General features: G+C 32.4%; 1 pseudogene; it reads left to right on the forward strand.

The window, feature by feature from the left end:
- The first annotated feature begins 3,382 nt into the window (after nt 1–3,382).
- LOC128166332 (protein PML-like) lies at nt 3,383–5,366 on the forward strand (annotated as a pseudogene).
- Nucleotides 5,367–19,878: the final 14,512 nt, after the last annotated feature.

Consider the following 19,878-nt stretch of genomic DNA (forward strand, 5'->3'; position numbering starts at 1 on the left):
TATGTAACACAAATTGACTAGGGACTGGGACGGAAATGTTTTACTTGATAAATACAAATAATGACAATGCGCTGAAAAGAAATTAATAGTAAAATAAAATTGTATTCAGTATAAAAATAGAAGAAATGAAAATCCGTACTCTGTGTATTAAAAAAAATGAAGAAATTAAAAGTCAATCAACTTGTAGACACTTTTTGATAAACATGTACATGAATATCTATGTGACTAATCACCAAAGTAAAGGCTTTTACAAAATCTTTAATGAAACTGCGAAAACAATAGTGCATTTATTCAGTTGGCAGCGAGTAAAGGAAGGTTCGTGACTAGTATGAATGAGGAATTATTCACTTTCAAATCTCATTCGACAGAGTAAATATACCTATCAATTGTCATCCAAAGACAGCCTGACGGCCGACATCTTGGATCAATTTTAGCGGTGCTGCAAAAGTTTATCAGAATTAGAAATCGCTCCCAAAAACAAGTTTTCTTTTGAAATTGTGAAACTGTTCCATCTCGTGGTCGCCCGCAGCCATCGATCTCGCCGGAAGACGCCACCTCAATGTCCCATGGGGAATGTTCTGTTTAAGAGACGGGAGAATCTCGTTATAAGGCTCGAAGATTACAAATTATGAGAAGTTTACCAGACCTGCAAAAAAATATAATAATAATCTAAGCCATAAAAAGCCTAATCATTGTCTGGTTGGAGGATTGGGTCTGTGGATTGATAATTATCAGTCATTAAAGAAATAAATGACTTGTTAACTTGTGAAGAGACAGTCGGTTCATAGAAAATCGACTGTACAATTTGAAATTGTAAAACGAAATCAATATTTCTGATTTCCCATAAAAATGTTTGTTACGTTAAGTTGTCATTAATTTTTTTTGCATCTAGTACTCGGCATCATAAAGATTTTGTATATGAAACTCGGGACGATTATTGAAAGTTCAATGCACGAAGATTTCCAGAACTTTTTTTTGATGTATTTAATTTCAACATGGAAAAAAACTACATAATTATTTGACACATATCCTTATACATTGCACATTATCTAAATCACATATTATATGATAAACATAGGATATGATAGGAAAGCCTTAAGTAGACTTAAATTATCTTCACATCGTCTACGAATCGAATCTGGTAGATATGATAAAAAATGAAAGGAAATGTATATATTGTAATTAAAACTATGTCAAAGATGAATACCATTTTGTTTTGGTGTGTGATTTTTACACGGAGTTAAGGAAATTATATATTAAGAAATATTTCTATGTACGACCAAGTATGGCAAAATTTATTGATTTACTCAATTCTGATTCTATATTTATGTTAAAAAAACTGGGTAAATATGTGTACGAATCTTTTAATAAGAGGGACAACTTTACCATCGGACGTGAATAAGCGTAAATCAAGTTTATATATAACTACTGCTTTGTTGGTCTTTTTGATATTTTTTCATCCACTTTATACCTTTTATATATATTTATATAACCTGCCTCCCACCTGTACCCACAATTATTGTAAAGTACTGTTATAGCATGCTATGGCAATGTATGTAATGTATACGCCAATAAACTACTACTACTATCATACACATGTATCTCATATCAAATTCAGTCTTGACACAAGTGCCGATCGGTGCGGTAGATGTATGCGTTAATGATATACTTATCTTTTCTTTACAACGAGAGCGTTTTGACGTCTTCTCACCTCACAACAGCCACGATTTACGATCGATGTTGAACTTTCGATTCGTTTAAGGAACGCGAGAAGTTTACATCACATTTCTTTAATTTGTATTCATTTTGTATATTTATATGTAAGAATTTTATTATTGTAGATCCACAAGGTTGCAAATCTCCTGAAGGAGGAAATATATAGATAAACATATGTAAACGTATTAGTTGAAGAAAGAAATTCTTATAAAAATCTTCACGGAAGTAAGAACTGTCATTAACCATGAATTAAACCTTGTGTCTTAGATAAACTAAATCAACGTTTCTTTGCTGATGACTGCATATGATTTTTTTGATAGATAACTATTTACTTCATCGATACTAGTATCATATTAATTATAAGAGAGTTTATCGTTGTAAACAATATGGTGAAATTCAGTTGTAAAACAAATATCAAAACAGCTAGTCTGGAGCGCAAACTATTGTTATCTTAATTTGAAAGGGAATTTATGTAGAAAGAGGGGCATCAAGCTTATTTAAATCATAACAACTGGGACAACAAGTAAGAAATAGAAAGATGGACAAAGAAAAATAAAAATAAAGTTATAAAAAGAAACTCGGGTATATCAAACACACAAACGTTAACTTTACGAGTTTCAAGCTTTCCATATCATACAATAATTCTTGCGTTGTAGATCGATGCAATGACTGTAAATATATTGAAGATTAAGATATATAAGTTATTCAAAACGATTTATCACTCTTGCGCGGGAACACAGTATCGTGTCCCATGATGCTTTTACAGGTGTCATTACAGTATTAAATTTTACTATATATTCTTACCAAAATTGCACAACTTTATATACAGATTAAAAATTCAAAACGAACCTCTGGAAAAAATACTCTTGACATCTTTTTTAACAACGCTTCATTTACAATTTTCTAGCAAAATACACACGTGCATCCGGCAAGGCGTGAGACTTTGTTTACCCCGAAGTTACTCGTGCTTGAAAATCAAGCCCGGGCCTTTTCACCCCCCCCCCCCCGCCGCAAACAATTCACCACGCATCAAAAATTCAAATGAATTCGCATTATTACAAAAAATGGGATAGTTAGACCTCTTACACATTGTTTTTCATCTCATAAAAAAATCAGCTCCTCTCGCGTGGGGAAACGCCCCGAATTCAAATGAAAATTCGGGAATTATTCTGCCTCAGCTACCTACAGGTATCACACCGGTAATATATAGCACTATAGAGGGGAAAAAATTCTTAAAAATCAGTTTGTATTCCTCATGACAAAATATTCGGAGGAAATGTTATTTGTTACCTATCTCATCAGCTAACACCATAAAAAGCGATACTGCATTTTATCAAAATATCTAGCTCCAAACAGGTCTACCCTCAAAACCACGTGTTTTCCATTTGTATGTTAAAGACTGCACGCTCCCCAGGAAGCTGCTGCATGTGCCCTGAAAGAAGTAGTCCCTGTAAAAAAAGATCATCACCTAACAAAATACATGAAATATCCTACTCAGTGGTACAAAAAATTTTAAAACTGAGTAAAGGAAAATGTAAAAATGCAGTCAAGGAAAAAAATAATTCTGAAGTATATATGGAACTACATTTTTGATTGGCCGATTACCGGTGTGATACCTTCAGTGAAATACTGTTATGACACCTGCAATAAACACACACAGATGAAGATGGCGAATGCATTGGAGAGGGAGGATTGTCTGTCTGATTTTCTGAAGTGTCCGATATGTCTGGAGAAATTCAAAAGACCTAAATGTCTGCCCTGTCTGCATACATTTTGCGAAGCCTGTTTACAAGTATACATTGATAAAGATAATAGCAGCGAAGCTAAAAACTCGGAGGAGTAGAGGCAAGTTTAGATAAATCGAATGAATCTTGGATTCAATGTCCAACTTGCAGAAAATTTATTCAGATAGGAGAAGATGTCGCAAAATGTACATGGCTTCAAAGTCTACCAGATAATTTCTTCATAAACAGTTTGATAGACAAACAGTTAATCCAAACCGAAAGTAAAACCTGTGACCCCTGTGCATCAAACGGCAAGAAAATGGTGCGCGAATTGTTCGGAAGCATTATGTCAGGTATGCCATAACGATCACCAGAAATTTAAAGCACTTCGCAATCATTCATTACTAGATTTGAATTCGGTAAAAACACAAGAGAAAGCTACCTCGCTCAGTGGTTTCATTCCATGCGCGGATCATTCGTCTTCACCTGCACAGGTGTTCTGTCGTGATCACCACGTTGCCTGCTGTACTTTGTGTGCTACTGTTCGACGCAGAACTTGCTCTGAAATATCAACCCTTGAAGAGGCTTCGAAGAATGTGAAAAACGACAAGACGACACTTGATTTGCAAAAGCAATTAGATGATTTGATAGATAGTCTTCAAAGCAGAATTTCTCAGAGAAAGAACTGTCTTGGTAACTTGATGTTATCGAAAGAAACGATAGAAAACAAAACAACTGGTCTAATTAATGATGTTATTAAACATTTAAAAACTCTTAAAACATCCTTTAAAAATGATATGGAAAACAAGGTTAAAGCACTGTCTGAAAATTTCGACAGTGAAATCTACAAATTAACAAGTCTCTTGTCAAGAGTCATGCATCAAAAACACATACTTAGTGTGTCAGTCTCACAGGGATCCAACGAAGAGTGTCTTGTTGAAAGAGAGAACATACTGGGAATAAAGGATGAAATCAGAAACGAATCTGACGCAATTTCTCCAGATTCACTATTCGGAACTTTTTGCTTTACTGCTGATCATAACTTCCAAAATCTAACGTCGAAAATTACAGCCTTTCAAAATATTTCTTTGTCAAAAAGTTGGATGAAAAGTGGACAAATTAAACTCCTTAAAAAAGTAAAACTTTGCAGTTACGTCTGTCGTGCCGTTTTCCGTCAGGATGATATTTTGATTACTGATTATAACGGTAAAAAAGTAAATGTTGTAGACTTTTCTTTGAATTTGAAGTTTTCGATACAAGCACCTGGAAGTCCAAGGGACATAACAATTGGTGATAGGGGAAGAGTGTTTGTTTCATTAGAAAATGAAAAGGAGGTTGTAGAAATTGATATGATAACCAAATCTGTCAAATCACTATTTTCAATTATACGTAAATGTTGGGGAATACTATGGATGAATGACAAATTTATTATTGCGAGTGGTGATAAAATTGAACTATATGGTCATGACGGAATAAGACAAAGGGAAATTACCACAAAAGACACATGAACGCTGTGTCGCAGACAGAACGAGGAAACTCTTCTGTATCCAAAAGACGATACTGTAATAGAAAACTCTCAATTCACAAACGAGAAAAATCTGTTTACTCAATCGGGTGCCGATCTTAGGGGTATCGATACAGACATTGAGGGTAATATCTACACTGTGGGGATGTCAAGCAACAAGCTGTATCAACTGTCTCCTGATGGTAGCTTACTGAAAGAGGTCGACTGCAGCAGTTTTAATCTGAAAGATTTATTTGGCGTTTTGTTTGAATGATAAAAACAACATTGTTAATACCACATGTAATGGAGATGTTGCTCTGTTTGAAATAATGTGTACATATAATCCATGATAACATTATGTATGGTCACTTGTACATAAAGTTATTGCTTTTATTTGTGTAAACATAAATTGGGAACTTTTATGCTATCGTTGTTAATCCAAAATAATTATACTTAACAGGGTTTATATCAGATTTCAAAAAATATTATATGTGTCATGTTGTAAATTTTGAATTTACTGGGTGGGTGTAAATACAAAATTTACAACATGATATGTTGTAAATTTTGTATTTTTGTATTTTTGGGTGTAAATACAAAATTTACAACATGATATGGTGTAAATTTTGTATTTACACCCACCCAGTAAATTCAAAATTTACAACATGACATATGTGTAATGATTATTTTTATAAAGATGTATGTTGAAGAAAAAGTAAAATTAAAGATATTATTATTTATTTACTTCAACTTTGAGCAATAAGCTCATCAGCAGTAAACATAATAACATTTTTAAACAAATGCGAGGCACGCAAAATGCGAAGCCAGTAGGCTTCAGAGTCTCTACAGAGCGTGCACTCTCGCTATGGAGAACAACATACAACTTTCATATATGTTTACATCATATAAGATATTGGGAGATACAATAGATTATATATATAATACTGAAATTATGATTTACCAATTGTAGTAGAAAAAAAAATGTATAATTTTAACTAGAGCAATGAATTTCTGAACATAGTTGCATAGTGAAGATATTTACCAAGGTTACATAACTCTTTGGTATTGTTTGAACTTAATAACTGAACAAGTTTGAACACAGATGGTTTTTTAACATAATTATTCTTAATGTATCTTGATCTTACTGAATTGTAAAGTGGGCATTTCAACACAAAGTGAAAAACATCTTCAATGTCGTTGTGATTACAAAAATACATTTTCTTTCATTTCTGGCAATGTTTTTATACCTTCCAGACTCAACTGCTAATGAATGAGATTCTAATCTATACTTTGTAATACATCTTCTTAATTTCTTAGGTATAGGTTTGAGTAAATAAGACTGCATGCAAAAATTATCTATCAAATGTGAAAAAATATAACATTTTGGAGAGTTATTGATAACAGCATACAATTCCTGACAATGAACATCTATTATTCTTTTCTTTATAATTGGAAAATGTTTTTGGAACACAAGGTATTCTTGGTGTTCCCATAATTCACAAAACCAATACTATACAATTCTGATCTAATAAATGCTGCCCAATTGGAGCATGACCTTTTGGCTTTACAGTCTATGGTAAGATTTACATAACAGGATTTTAATATACAGTTTGTAGTTCCAAGTAGTTTAAACCAGTACTTTATCATTCTAATAATTCTCACACACCTTAATGGGAGACATCCCAATTCAATGTAAACCATAGCATTATTACAATTTGCTTTCACTCCTAATAAACGCATACAAAACTTAATAAAAACTTTGTCAATATCATTTGCCTTGTGTGATCCCCAGACTTCACAACCATAACATAAATTGCTTTTTATGTATGTTTCGAACAATGCCAACATTGTTTCGTTATTCAAATACAAATATTTTGTTCTAGAAAGCATAGTATAAAGACACTTTTGTCCTTGTTCAGCCAACTTTTTTTCTGTTTCTAAGAATTTACAATTGTACTTAAATATGACACCAAGGTAAGTAAAGCTATCGACAATATCTAGTAACTGTCCGTTGTATGTCCATTGTTCATTTGTGTGTAGATTTCCCCCCTTTCTGAAAACAACAATTTTAGTTTTTGCCACATTTACAGTATGATGCCACTTACTAGTGTACTCATATAAACTATCTAACATTTTTTGTAAACCATCTACAGATTCTGAGAAAATAACCATGTCATCTGCATATAGTAGTACAAACAGGTTTAAATCTTGAATTTCCTTTGGGATAGCGTCACTACAGAAAAATTCATTTTCAAAATCATTGACGTAAAGAGAAAACAAAATAGGTGAAAGAACTTCGCCTTGCATCAGACCTACATTTTTTTCAAAGTCTTCTGTAATAAAACGATTAACAAGTACTGATGCTCTGACATTAGCATACATAGATTTAATTACTGACAGCTGTTTACCACGTATTTCAAGTTTTGAAAGTTTGTACCGCAAGTAATACCTATCTACAGAGTCAAACGCTGTCTGATAGTCAATAAAACAACAATATAACCTTTTTCTCTGGCTTAGGGTAGAAATAATAATTGAGTATAGACGAAAAATAGCATCTGTTGTCCCTGACATGGGTTTAAAGCCAAATTGAGCATCAGATATAACATTATTTTCACAAGACCATTTTAATACTCTAGAGTTCAGAATAGACGAGAAAAATTTTCCAAGGTTGCTGATCAGGCTGATACCGCGATAATTGTTCGGATCGGAGATGTCGCCCTTTTTATGGATCGGTACGATGAAAGCTCTGGACCACAGAGATGGGAAAAACCATTGTTTAAAATGTTGTTGAATAAATAATGTAGAGATGGCAACAGCAGATCTATGTAATACAGTGTATTTAAAAGTTTCATTTAACATCAAGTCAGGGCCACAAGACTTTTCGTTTTTCGTGTTTTTGACTGCGTTTCGAATTTCCTCGAATACGATTTCTTTGTCCAGCTCTTCAAATATTGATTCTTCATCCATTTCCTGGTACGGGTCTTCTGGTAAAGTGGTTCCCTCTAGGGTTTTGAAGTACTCAAGAAAGTTGTTAGCCGTCACAGCGGAAACGTTTTGTAAAACAGTTTTGGGTTTGATTTTCTTAGAGCACAAAGCATGTCTCCCTCCTGTTGTAAATATTGACGCTTTGCGCGGGTCTCGTACTTTTTGTAGATATGTTTAACAGCATGGAGGTTAAACCTATTATAATCAGATTTGTTCTTACTGAATTGGGCGAGTGCACAAATATAATCTTGGTATTTTTGTTTACATGTGTTTGTGAACCAGGGTTTATCTTCCGTATAGATCCTATGGATATCTGATGCTGGAGTGTTACATCTGCGCTCGGGCGGTCTGGTTGGATTTCGGACTTTAAATTCTAGATGTGGAGTCAAAACTTTCTGTAAATCATTAGTAAAGAGTTTAACACATAAGTCAAGATTTTCTGCCGTGTCGTAGGGACAGGAGAAGATGTGGCTGGCTATTTTGCTCAGGTTTCGCTCAAGTGCTAAACGACCCTCATGAATCTTTTCACTGTTCCACTTAGGGGGTGCTGCGCATAAACTTCCTCTTGAGGTATCTTGTCCGAGTTTTTCGCACTGCTGTCAAGGTAAACGTATTTGAACGTGTAATGAAGCATGGTCTGAGAATTGGTTGAAATTACAAACAATAAATTTTTCAACAAACTTAAACATATCACTTCTAGTTAACAGATAGTCAATACATGTCATTCCTCTTCTATTATGAAACGTGAAACTGTCCGAGTAACCATCTGGGTGTCGACCATTGACTATGCGTACTCCACTTGATTTGCACAGGTTGATAAGCTTGTAGCCTAAATCATTTATCTCAGTGTCAGGGTTGATTCTAGGTGGGAAAAGTTCGTTTTGATCACTGCTGTAGTCAAGTAAGTTATTAAGTTTTTCGTTCAGAGAGTTATGCAAGGTATCATCACTAATGAAATCATTTTTATCTCCGGTGCGGGCATTAGAATCCCCGATGAGGAAAATCCTTCCTAAATCACTGTACTTAGATATTTGTTGTTCGATGTCACTAAACGAATCACAGTCATATAAGTGATAATAAGATGAGCAAGATGAAGGTATATAGAAACAGCAGATGTAAGTATCTTCATTGTTTATAGATGAAATTTTCAACCAGAGAACAGTATCTTCACAAACTTCACAAATACTAACAAAATGACATATTTCTTCTCTAATTAACACTGCAATGCCGCCACCTTGGATGCATCTACCTTTATTCCTTGGTAGAAGTCTCACTACATACCCGCTGACCGATAGTTCTGCCTCATTTTGGAGCCAACACTCAGTTTACAATATGATGTCATAGGTTAACAGAAAGGATTTTAAGGATTTTTCTTGAAATTTTCTTAAAAAACCATCAGTAATATTCCAGAATATGACTTTGAGTGTGTTTCCACTATTGTTATTCTCATCGCGTTCCTATGTGTCAGGGCATGTAGGGGGTGGATTGTACAATACTCCATCTATAATTAATTTGTCCTTGACAAGCTTTGCTCGCTTCCCATCTTTTCTTGCTGCTTCCATTATTGGGATAAGTTTCTTTCTTTTTTCCAACACGTCTCTGGGATATTGTTCACCAATACCAAACGGGGTGTTTTTGAGCGTATATCCTTTTCGGCGAATGGATTCCCTTGTTTGATAGTTATTAAATTTGACAACAATGAGCCGAACTTTACTTGACCCTTGGTTCCGTTTACCAAGTCTATGTGCTCTGTTTTTATAATGTGCACTTTTGTTTTATCTTATTTATTTAACTTAATCTGTACAATCAGCTCATTGTACTCTGAAGAGATCCCGCGGACATTATAATCTCCAGTATACCACAAAAGTCATCAGTTAATTATCTGATTGGACATACCTACTTGTCTCGCAGTGATCATGAAAATGTAATTTCAAACTGCAAAAGTTTTTCCGTTTAATTTTACGCCTAAGTTGTAGTCAAAATGATGTGTTTATTTCGAAAGTAGCTGTTTCAAAGTCCTCCCTGGCACATGTTAGTTCTTTTATAAAGTAAATAAAGAATAGTATAAATAATCATATAAAATTAACTATAAGATTTAAAGAAAATATGATTCAAATAAATTGTATGAATAAGAGAAGTAAATTTAAAGTAGAATGCCTCACCACAATTTTATTCTATGTATCGTTAAGGTACAATTTCTGAAACATGATTTCGCTGTTTAAAGACGGATACATGTATGTGCTTTTATTTGTTTTATACATTTTTTTTGTATTTTTTATCAAGGTATCTCACTCCTAACCTTTTGATTTCATTGCGCAGATGATTATTTTATTTGAAATGAATATGATTTTATTAATTTGATCATCAACAAAAGATTATTATTTCATGATTACACAACATTCATAAAGAAAATTCATTTGAATTCAAGCAACAGACAAGTTTTTGTTTGGTTTTTTTTTGGGGGGGGGGGGGGCATTTTTTGTGCGGAAGGTTTTTTTAGACGAAAGACAGAAACAAGCAATTTTATGAATTTTCAATTTTTCTTATACTTTGTTCATTATTCACAATTTTATCATTTGATAGGTTTGTAATATATTCTATAGGTTCTGTCAGTGTGTGGCATGTACAAAATTAAATCTTGAGAGCGTGAGAGAGGGTTAGCATAAAATCATAAAAATGTCTGAATCCTTAAATCCAAACCTTGCGAGAATTTTACCTTTGAATTTTACCTAAAATTTGATATCACTGACTCCCATGTTCTATCATGTCAAAATGATCATGACTGATTGCATATCTAGGCAAACTGGATCAATCTATAAAAAGAAATTAATATTCAAAAAGTTTTAATTTTAAATCAAATTGTAACTTTTATAGAAATTGTCAATTTTCAGTGCAAAAAGTGTGACCATTGTGCATAACTATAAGCAATATTTGAAGAAATACGTTTGCTCTATAAAAAATACTGACAACAAATCCTAATCAAAGTACTGAAGAACTGACGGGAGTTGATTTTGTCGATGTTTATTTATTTTAAAATCAATGATATGTTATTTTGCATGACAAGTACATGTATACGTAATTTCTAATTTGAATAACGCATATTTTTATAATATGAATTTTTTATCTTTTTCGACTAGAATGTCGAGAAACCTCCATATGAATCATGTTAAATAATATTTAAAGATAAAATTAATTCAATCAAACTATGTATCAGTGGTAGAAATATTTCTCGAAAATTGTATGGATCCAAGCAATATTGAACTCTAGTCTCGTTCAACCAAACGCTCGGCTGACACCGTAAATCTCCGACAAGGGTTTACGGAGACAGCCGAGCGTCGAGTTGAACGAGACTATATTGAACTCTGGCGTAGGAATACATACGACTACAAAAAATATTTAAATTGTTCGTACCATTTAAAATCTGACTATTTTTAAGGTATTTGTAAATAAGTTTCCTTGAAAAACAATGCTTTAGCATACATTACATCGAATTCATCAATTATTTTCAAGAACTAAGTCTTGTCAGGAGCAATGATTTGTGCTGAGGTCCAAACACTGTTTCACTTTCGGTTTGTCCGAGTGACTGCATAGGAGAGTTGATTAAAAATCAACTCCCAAAAAGACTGAAATAACATTTTAGGTGCAAAAAGGTCACACTAAATTTCCACTTACTCAGAAGGATGAAAACTGACTCCTCGTTATCTTAATTTGTATTTTTTTAAAGTGTGTTTTGTCTCGGGATTTCAATGATATACTTCTTAAGAAACTCTTGATACAAAATCATTGAGGAGTAGGTTACTTTAATATCTAATAAATTATGTCCAGGTATGTCAGTAGAACGTTTATACTGTCTTTAATATAAGATAATATGAAAATAAAAAACTTATGTCCAGGTATGTCAGTAGAACGTTTATACTGTTTTTAATATAAGATAATATGAAAATAAAAACCTGGACGTGTCTAATAGAGGATAAATGTTAGGCAATCATTTTTTCTAAAAAAAAAAAAAAAAGAAATTGAACCATATTGGCGGAATTATACAAAATATTCCTAATTTTCAAAATTTGACTGATCCCGATTAAAAACAAAATAATCCCGAGCTTATAACAAAACATCCAACATCCTAGTTATTAGGAAAATTGTCATATATATATATATATATATATATATATATATATATATATATATATATATATATATATATATATATATATATATATATATATGAGAGTCGGAATCAGTTCAATTTCGATCTGGTGTGGCTCAATTTCAAAATTAGCAACATTCCTTAAATTTCGTCTTTTAATTTAATTCAAATTCTTCATTTCTTTTTTATGTTATTTTTTATCAAAACTTTTCCATTGTCTGTCGTCTTTGTTGGCGTTGTCGTAAACTTTTCACTTTTTTATCTTCTTCCAAGAGCCATTGGGCCGATATCACGCTTTGCACAAATCATTCCTAGGCCAAGAGAATTCAAGTGTGTTCAAACGAAGAGTCAAGAACTACTCAAAAGGGGAGATAATTATGCAGTAATGACAATTTATTTACATTTTTCAAATTTTTCTTCTCATATACAATTAGGCCGGTAAAGTTAGAACTTACGTGGAAGCTTCCGCAGGTAGAGTAGATCCAAGTTTGATCAAATTATCCCTAGGGGGAAGGTGGGGTTACAGTGGAGGGGCGGGGGATGTCAAATTTTAACGAAGGAACTTGTAAGGGAAAAACCATTCGACTAGAAAAATTGAAATTTATGTGAAAGCATCCCAAGGTGGTGTAAAGTCATGTTTGAAATATAAAAAAGAGAAAATCTTTAAAAATCTTCCTTACAAATACCATTGGGCCAGAAAAGTGGAAACTTATTTGGAAGCCTTCCTCATGCAATGTAGATTTATGTTTGTTCAAGTCATGATCCCTGGAGATAGGGTGGGGCCACAATAGGGGTCAAATTATTACATAGGAATATAGTAAGGGATAATCGTCTTCTTCACAAAACCCATTTGGTCAAAAAAGGTTATGGGGAAGCATCCTCAGGTGGTGTATATTCAATTTTGTTAAAATTAGGAGCCATTCTCTGTAAGCATTTAAACAATTGTATAGGAGGTTCGGCATGCATAGTCACCGATTTTTCTAAAATTTTAATACGATGCATATTATCATATTCTATCATAAAAATACCAAAAGTTGGTTGCTAGGCACCTCTGTTACCATGGATACACATATACATACATGGCATTCTTTAAAAATCTTCTCACAAAATCATTTGCACAAAAAAAGCTGAAACTTGTGTGAAAGCATCCTCATGCAATAAAAATGATTCCTAGGAGTAGGGTGAGCCCATAATCAGAGGGGGTGAATTTTTACATAGAAATAAAAAGAAAAAATTCATATTGTTCTTCTTGAAGAAAAAAAATTGAAGTTTAACATGAGAATATGCCCAGAAAATTTTAAAGATTTTTTTAAAACAAGAACTACTTTACTATACAGTGTTCTAATTTCATCAGAGTTATGGCTACAGTTGATTAGGTGAGCCATGAGGCCCTCAGGCCTCTTGTTTGCATAACTGATTGCTATGGTAATATTTTATTATATGGTAAGAAAGATCATAATGCTACATGTACATGTATTCATTTAGTGCGAAAAAAACCCAGCTGACTTCTTCCTTGATGTTAAATTTTCATTCAAATAATTTAACAATTAAGGTCTCGAAATATATCACCATGGTAATTATTACTCATACCAGTTATAAATAGTATTCTAATATAAATTATCATGACATCCTTTGCCATCTTCTTTTTCAACCCCTCAAGTAATTGTTGCAGAACTAATAAAATCATACATCTGTATTTTATTTAATTATAACTTTAATGAATTAAAAAAAATGCATAAAGATAAGAATGCTGAAATCAATTAATTTTTAAAATCAAGTGTACATACATGTATATGTAAAAATATAATCATGCAAATGTACTTGTAAGTAATGATCCATGTGTTGAATAAGAATACACTATGTTTATGAAATCTTGCATTTTTCTTGCTGCAAAATAAAAATATTTTAAATAATTATAAATATGCTGGTCAGAATCCGAATTGTTGTAGTTTGCATTTTTCCATTGCTTTAAATGCCGATTCACTCACTCAAACAACTTGAATTTTTAATTCATGGATGAACCCATATGCTTATAACCATGCAGTTTGAAGAAAAGTTTAAAGAACTCTTAAAAATTTATCTGGAAACTGTTACTCAGCATACAAGGTTATTTATCAGTTACCAGATATACACTTTTAATACCAAATAAGTCTTTGTAATAGAACTGTATTTAAAACACTCTATTCCCCTTAGATCAAAGTATTTGCATGGCTGCTAATTTCATTCCATATTTCCTGTTTAACTGTAATCAAGGATCAGGAATTTTCAAATTATCTTCTTTAAAACTTCACAATCTATATTATACAAGTACCTAATATGATGTTATAACTATTAATTTACATGCATTATTTACAAAAATACAATTCCTGCAATTTATCAATGCAGAGAATTAATTTTTAAACATGTTCATCCAAATAGCAAGTTTGTATTTAAAGTTATGTTTACATTCCTAATGCATAATATTTCATTCCTTTCATTGTTTCATACCAAATTGACAATTAATAGTTTTGGCTGAATCAGAATGGCTCATTTATATAGAACTCAGCATAGGAGTTATGCATGAAATATAATTTCTCAGCAGAAAAAAAATTACTTTCATTAAGTAAGCTATAAATTCATTACTTATCCCAAATGTTATAAAATTTGATGCTGATTTCAAATAAGGAATAAGGAATCATTCTTTGAGTATTATGAGGTGATAATTTTGGTCGGGGCGTGATCAAATCCAATAAAGCCCGAAGGGCTTTATGATAGATTTGATCACGCCCCGACCGAAATTATCACCTCATAATATTCAAAGAATGATTCCTTATTACTTATACTTATATAATATTAAGCCATCGTATTACTAAATATATATATATTTAAATATAAATAAGCAAATCCCGCTGGCGCCTCAATTTGGCGTCATTTGTATTATAGGTTATATAGTACGAAATCGATACGTAGTGTTATCATAGGCAAAGACACTGAAGAATGTAAATATAAGTTTATAGTAACTTTAAATCTTAAGGTATGTGAAATAAATTCAATAGATAATAAAAGTAAATTAAGTTAACTCCTCCCTATCAATACACAATGGACCCCGTCCCCACAATACATTTTAATAAACATGATTTTTAAGTGCTTTCCTGGGTAGGCCGGATTCATTGTCATTATATAGTTCTCGTTATGAAATTTGTAATTCTAAATACAACAGGGGAAGTGACCCTGACTCGCGACACCCCTATAGATCAGTGCGTGTAATGACAAATTATTTATACTCAAATTTTCGAAGAAATAAATTAAAGGTTAAAAGATCTGCGAATCTGATATTTACAGTCCTATTCCTATATCACAATGACAATCACTAGCATAAAGACCAGTAAACGCAAGCCAATTTAAAACAATACCTATCAATACAATACCTACATGCATTTTTATTCATTGATGTGAGTATGCTTGGAAAAATAATCCCCCCCCCCAACAGTATAACAGTTAGTTTGGTAACATGTTTCAACTATCTTAATAACTAGCAGGAAACTTATAAGAAAGTAGCAAAATTCTCTACTCCAAAATTCTAGAAACTACCTCTGACTGTTTTTTGTAACCCCTACATATAGAGGATAATTTTATGAATGCATTCTACATAAATGTACATGCAACAAACAGTTGTAATACATGTAATTTAAAAATGAATACATCTACATATAAGCATTTGTGAAAAGTGTTTGGTTTTAACAATCAATTTTCTAACTTTCAAATGATAAATATGTGTGTATTTTCCAAGCTTTTGTGGTGGGGGAGGGAATAATTTTCATATCATTAATAGAATACCAGAATATGTATGGTAATAGCTATATATTTGCACCAGTTTTTTTTTTCTTACAGATTTCATTAGTATGGTTTTCTTGTGTGTATTGATTTTCTTGTTTGTTTTCATGCAGGGATTAAAAAGGGGAAACAACTTTAACAAAGTTAAAGAAAATCTTTGAAACAAATCTTCCTGTCAGATACTATTTGGTTGGTAAAGTTACAGCTTATGTGAAAGCTTTTTACGTAGTGATGATTAGTGTACATTTATGTTTGTTCATACCATGATCCCTGGGGGTATGGTCGGGCCAAAATAGGTGAGGGGGAAAAATTTAACTTAGATATATTTAAGGCAAAATCTTTAAAAAATCTTCTCATGAAAGATTTGGTCAAAAAAAGTTGAAACTTTTGTGAAAGCATTTTTAGGAGGTGTAGTATCAAGCTTGTTTAAATCATTTCTCCTGAAGGTAATATGTTTCCACAATAGCAAAACATCACATAGCAATATATAGAAGAAAATCATTCAAAATCTTTATATTTTTTTTAAGGGGGGGGGGGGGGGGTACAATGTTAAAGAAGTACCAAAAATTTAAAAACATTGTGCTAAATTCTACAGATATTTTTGTATTTGATTTATCAAAGCTGTTTGTATCAGACATACGTAAGTTTGCTATTGTTGCTCAGGTGAGCGATGTACCGTCATTTTTTAATTAAACAAATAAAACGGCTTACTGACATTAATGAGCACTTTTTTCGCTTTTCTTTAAAACTCTCCAGTGTGCTTATACGTTTTAGAAAACAATAACTTTACCCCCTGCTGATAAAAAGTAAGAAAAAGTAAGAAATGTTCAATTTGTTCAGTAATATTTGTTGTGTTGGACAGAATGGTGCAGTTGGATCTACCAGGTTTAAGCTAGCAGCCACTAACAGCAGCCACTAAGCCCGTAGAAGCTAGCAGTCAATAAAGAAATTCATCAAAGTAATGAGAGTGCACAAACATAAAATTATATTTTACTTTATTACCGGCATATTTTAATTAATAACCAAAAAAAAAATATGCCTGAATAATTTCTCTGTGCATTGACAACTTTGGAGGTAGTAAAGCTCGCCTGGATAAAATTATAAATTTTTTTGTGTCTATTGAATTCAGTTAAATATTAGTATTTGTACATACATATGCTTAAAAATTGATCTCCGAGTCTTACTTTTCTCCGTCAATAACATGCATCGAAAATCATAAAAATCCTCGTATTATTACAAAAGTGGAACGATCAGACAATTTACATTGTGATTTTATTCTCATTAAAAATTAGCCTCAATCTTAAACCAAAACGAAAGAAATTCAAGCATGAATTTCGGATTATTTTGTTTCAGTCATGTTTTGACGTGAACCTTGGAAATATATACAAGATACTATTTAGCTCACCCGAACTTTGTCACATTTTAGCACATCACAATGATATAGCGGTTAAAAGTGGTCCTTTATCTTCCTTATCTTTGAAGTGTGCATCAAACGAATACCAGGGCAGTGTAGACGACCTATGGGGCTATTACTTCTTGGCTTCAATTTGGGCTGTAGGGGTACCACCAAGTGGCTCCCAGAGGTTTTGGCTCATTTCAGGCGTTTATATCTCACTTGAGATTGACCACAAAAAATTGATAAAACTGGGATTAGGTAGAGGGCCTCAAGAGGTATTCATAATAAGCGTTAGAGGGCACCTATAACCCCTACAGTTAACTCACCCGAACTTCTCGTAAATACATGTCATATCAAAAAATCAAATACTTGTTCATAATTAGTAAACAATTTGAATGAATGACTGACAGACAGACAGAAAGACAGCAATGATGACTATAGTTCCCTGCGGATTTAATATCATTTAATATAAAAATGGTATTTTTAATGGTACATGTAGTTTTAAAAACCGACTTGGTCAAAAATGTAAATTTCAAATTAAGGTAGACATTTTTGTAATGTAAACAAGGCTCGTTACATTTTTTTTATTTTTGAATAAAAACACCATGTTTGAAACAAACACAGCATGTGTGCCATTCACTTGACTGAATGTTAATTGAAAGACCTGGAAAGATAACTGAATGGCAAAGCTATGTCATTCAGTCACTTCACAGTAGCAATTGGCTCCTTTTTATTTATCTTAATGCAAAGATTAATCCTTTCCTTTAAAACTACGAAATAAAGCAGACAAACAACCAAACAAGATAAAACAAACAAAGATGAGATGCAACGTGACAGAAGTTCACGTTGTACTAGGGGACGCGATGGAGGAAGTAGACGGTTCACATGTCGACAAAAAGAGGATAGTTTGAAAGAGCGATTTTCGTAAGCATGTACTTGTATGGTATGAAGTTTCTAGCTAGTACTTCCCTTAAGGAAAATGTAAGGCCATCGTGTACAAATGTGGACCAAAATATAAAATTAGGCAAGCTTTGACCATTTCTTAACACATGGTAGTAGAGTGGACACTAATGACCTCCTTTAAAAAAATTTTTATACTTCAAGATAAGTTTGTAGCTGCGCAGTTCTATTAGATTAAAAAAACATTTTTCTGATTTTGTAATTTGCTTACAAAATAAAAATAAAATTGAAACTCATAGAAATTGCATAGTAATTACAAAGTAATTGCTTGTTATCTTTTGACAACAGATTTGGTCAGTTTTGGACAGAAACAATTCGGGAAAACTTGCGATGGACAACTCTATGTTCAACTCACATTGCTTTTAACGCAGGAAATTATTTTTGATACTCATCTCAAAAATATGTATCTTTAGAGCTTTTCATTACTTTAGGGTATTTCGAATTATGTGTGCACACATTTATTACAGCTTCATAATTGAGTGCACGTGTATTTTCTTTAAATTGTTTTTAATTGTTGTTTTTTTATTCAATGATACGCAATGACTTATACTTCATTGGTTCTTGAAGATTACCAATTTTTTTAAATTTTTCTTAATCAAGCTTCGCAAATTAATAATCAACGAAAATTCCTTTACAATCTTGCGCATGCGCATTATATTCACACTAATTCACGGGAGGTTCTTTATTAGTTTATGTTTCCACAATATCACATTTGCATGGATAAACTCAGATATGGTAATACAATACGTGTAGATTTTCATTGGAAATTTGCAACATATTCTGTTCATCAAAGAAACTACGTGAGATAACTCTAACTCAGTGCATTTAATATGAGAGTTCCGAATGTCAACATGGTGTATAAATTAGAAGCTTGTAAAAAACGTTGGTGAAAAAGTATTGGATTGTTCAATAATAGAATTAAATTGTTAGAAGGTATTTACAGCTTCAAAATAGTTTGTTATGAAATTAGCATCTTCACAGCGTCAAGGTTTTGTGATTACGAAACTCCACACAAACAGGGTTTGTGTGGAGTTCCGTAATCACAAAACCTTAACGTTGTGAAGATGTGAAATTAGTTGACTGTTATTTTCAATGCAGCTTCATTAATTTTCTCCATAATCGTTTCGAAGCGTTTATCAGCAAATTTTTTCTATATTTCGGGTATTGGGAGGCATTTTAACTGTAGTGAAGACCTGTCCCGATACACAGTTCGATTAATTTATAGCGTAATTGTAGGCTTAAAGCTTGGTTATGTAAATGTCAACAATACGGTGTGTTGATGTATCTATTTTGTAAATGTCCGATATCATATGCAATGTCAACCCGTACACGCACGGGTCAAAGTCTAGTATGTAATTATATATGTAAAACTTCGTTTGCGGTGTCATAATAGCCTATTTAAAGGTTGTTATATTGAAAAAAAAGAATTGCTCTGTCTCATTACATAATTTCCTTTTGTTGACACCAAAAATCCATATGCATTTGTTATTTACAGATTGTAAAAATGGATTTAAATATTCAAAACGATTTTCATGTTTCCAAACTTTTCTATGCTTATACTTTCTAATTGTAACAATGAATTATGAACTCGAATGATTATAATTGTGTTTCAAATAAGTTTTTATTTTTATAATTT

This window comes from Crassostrea angulata, chromosome 10, assembly GCF_025612915.1.
Source record: "Crassostrea angulata isolate pt1a10 chromosome 10, ASM2561291v2, whole genome shotgun sequence".
Classification (NCBI taxonomy): Eukaryota; Metazoa; Mollusca; class Bivalvia; order Ostreida; family Ostreidae; genus Magallana; species Magallana angulata.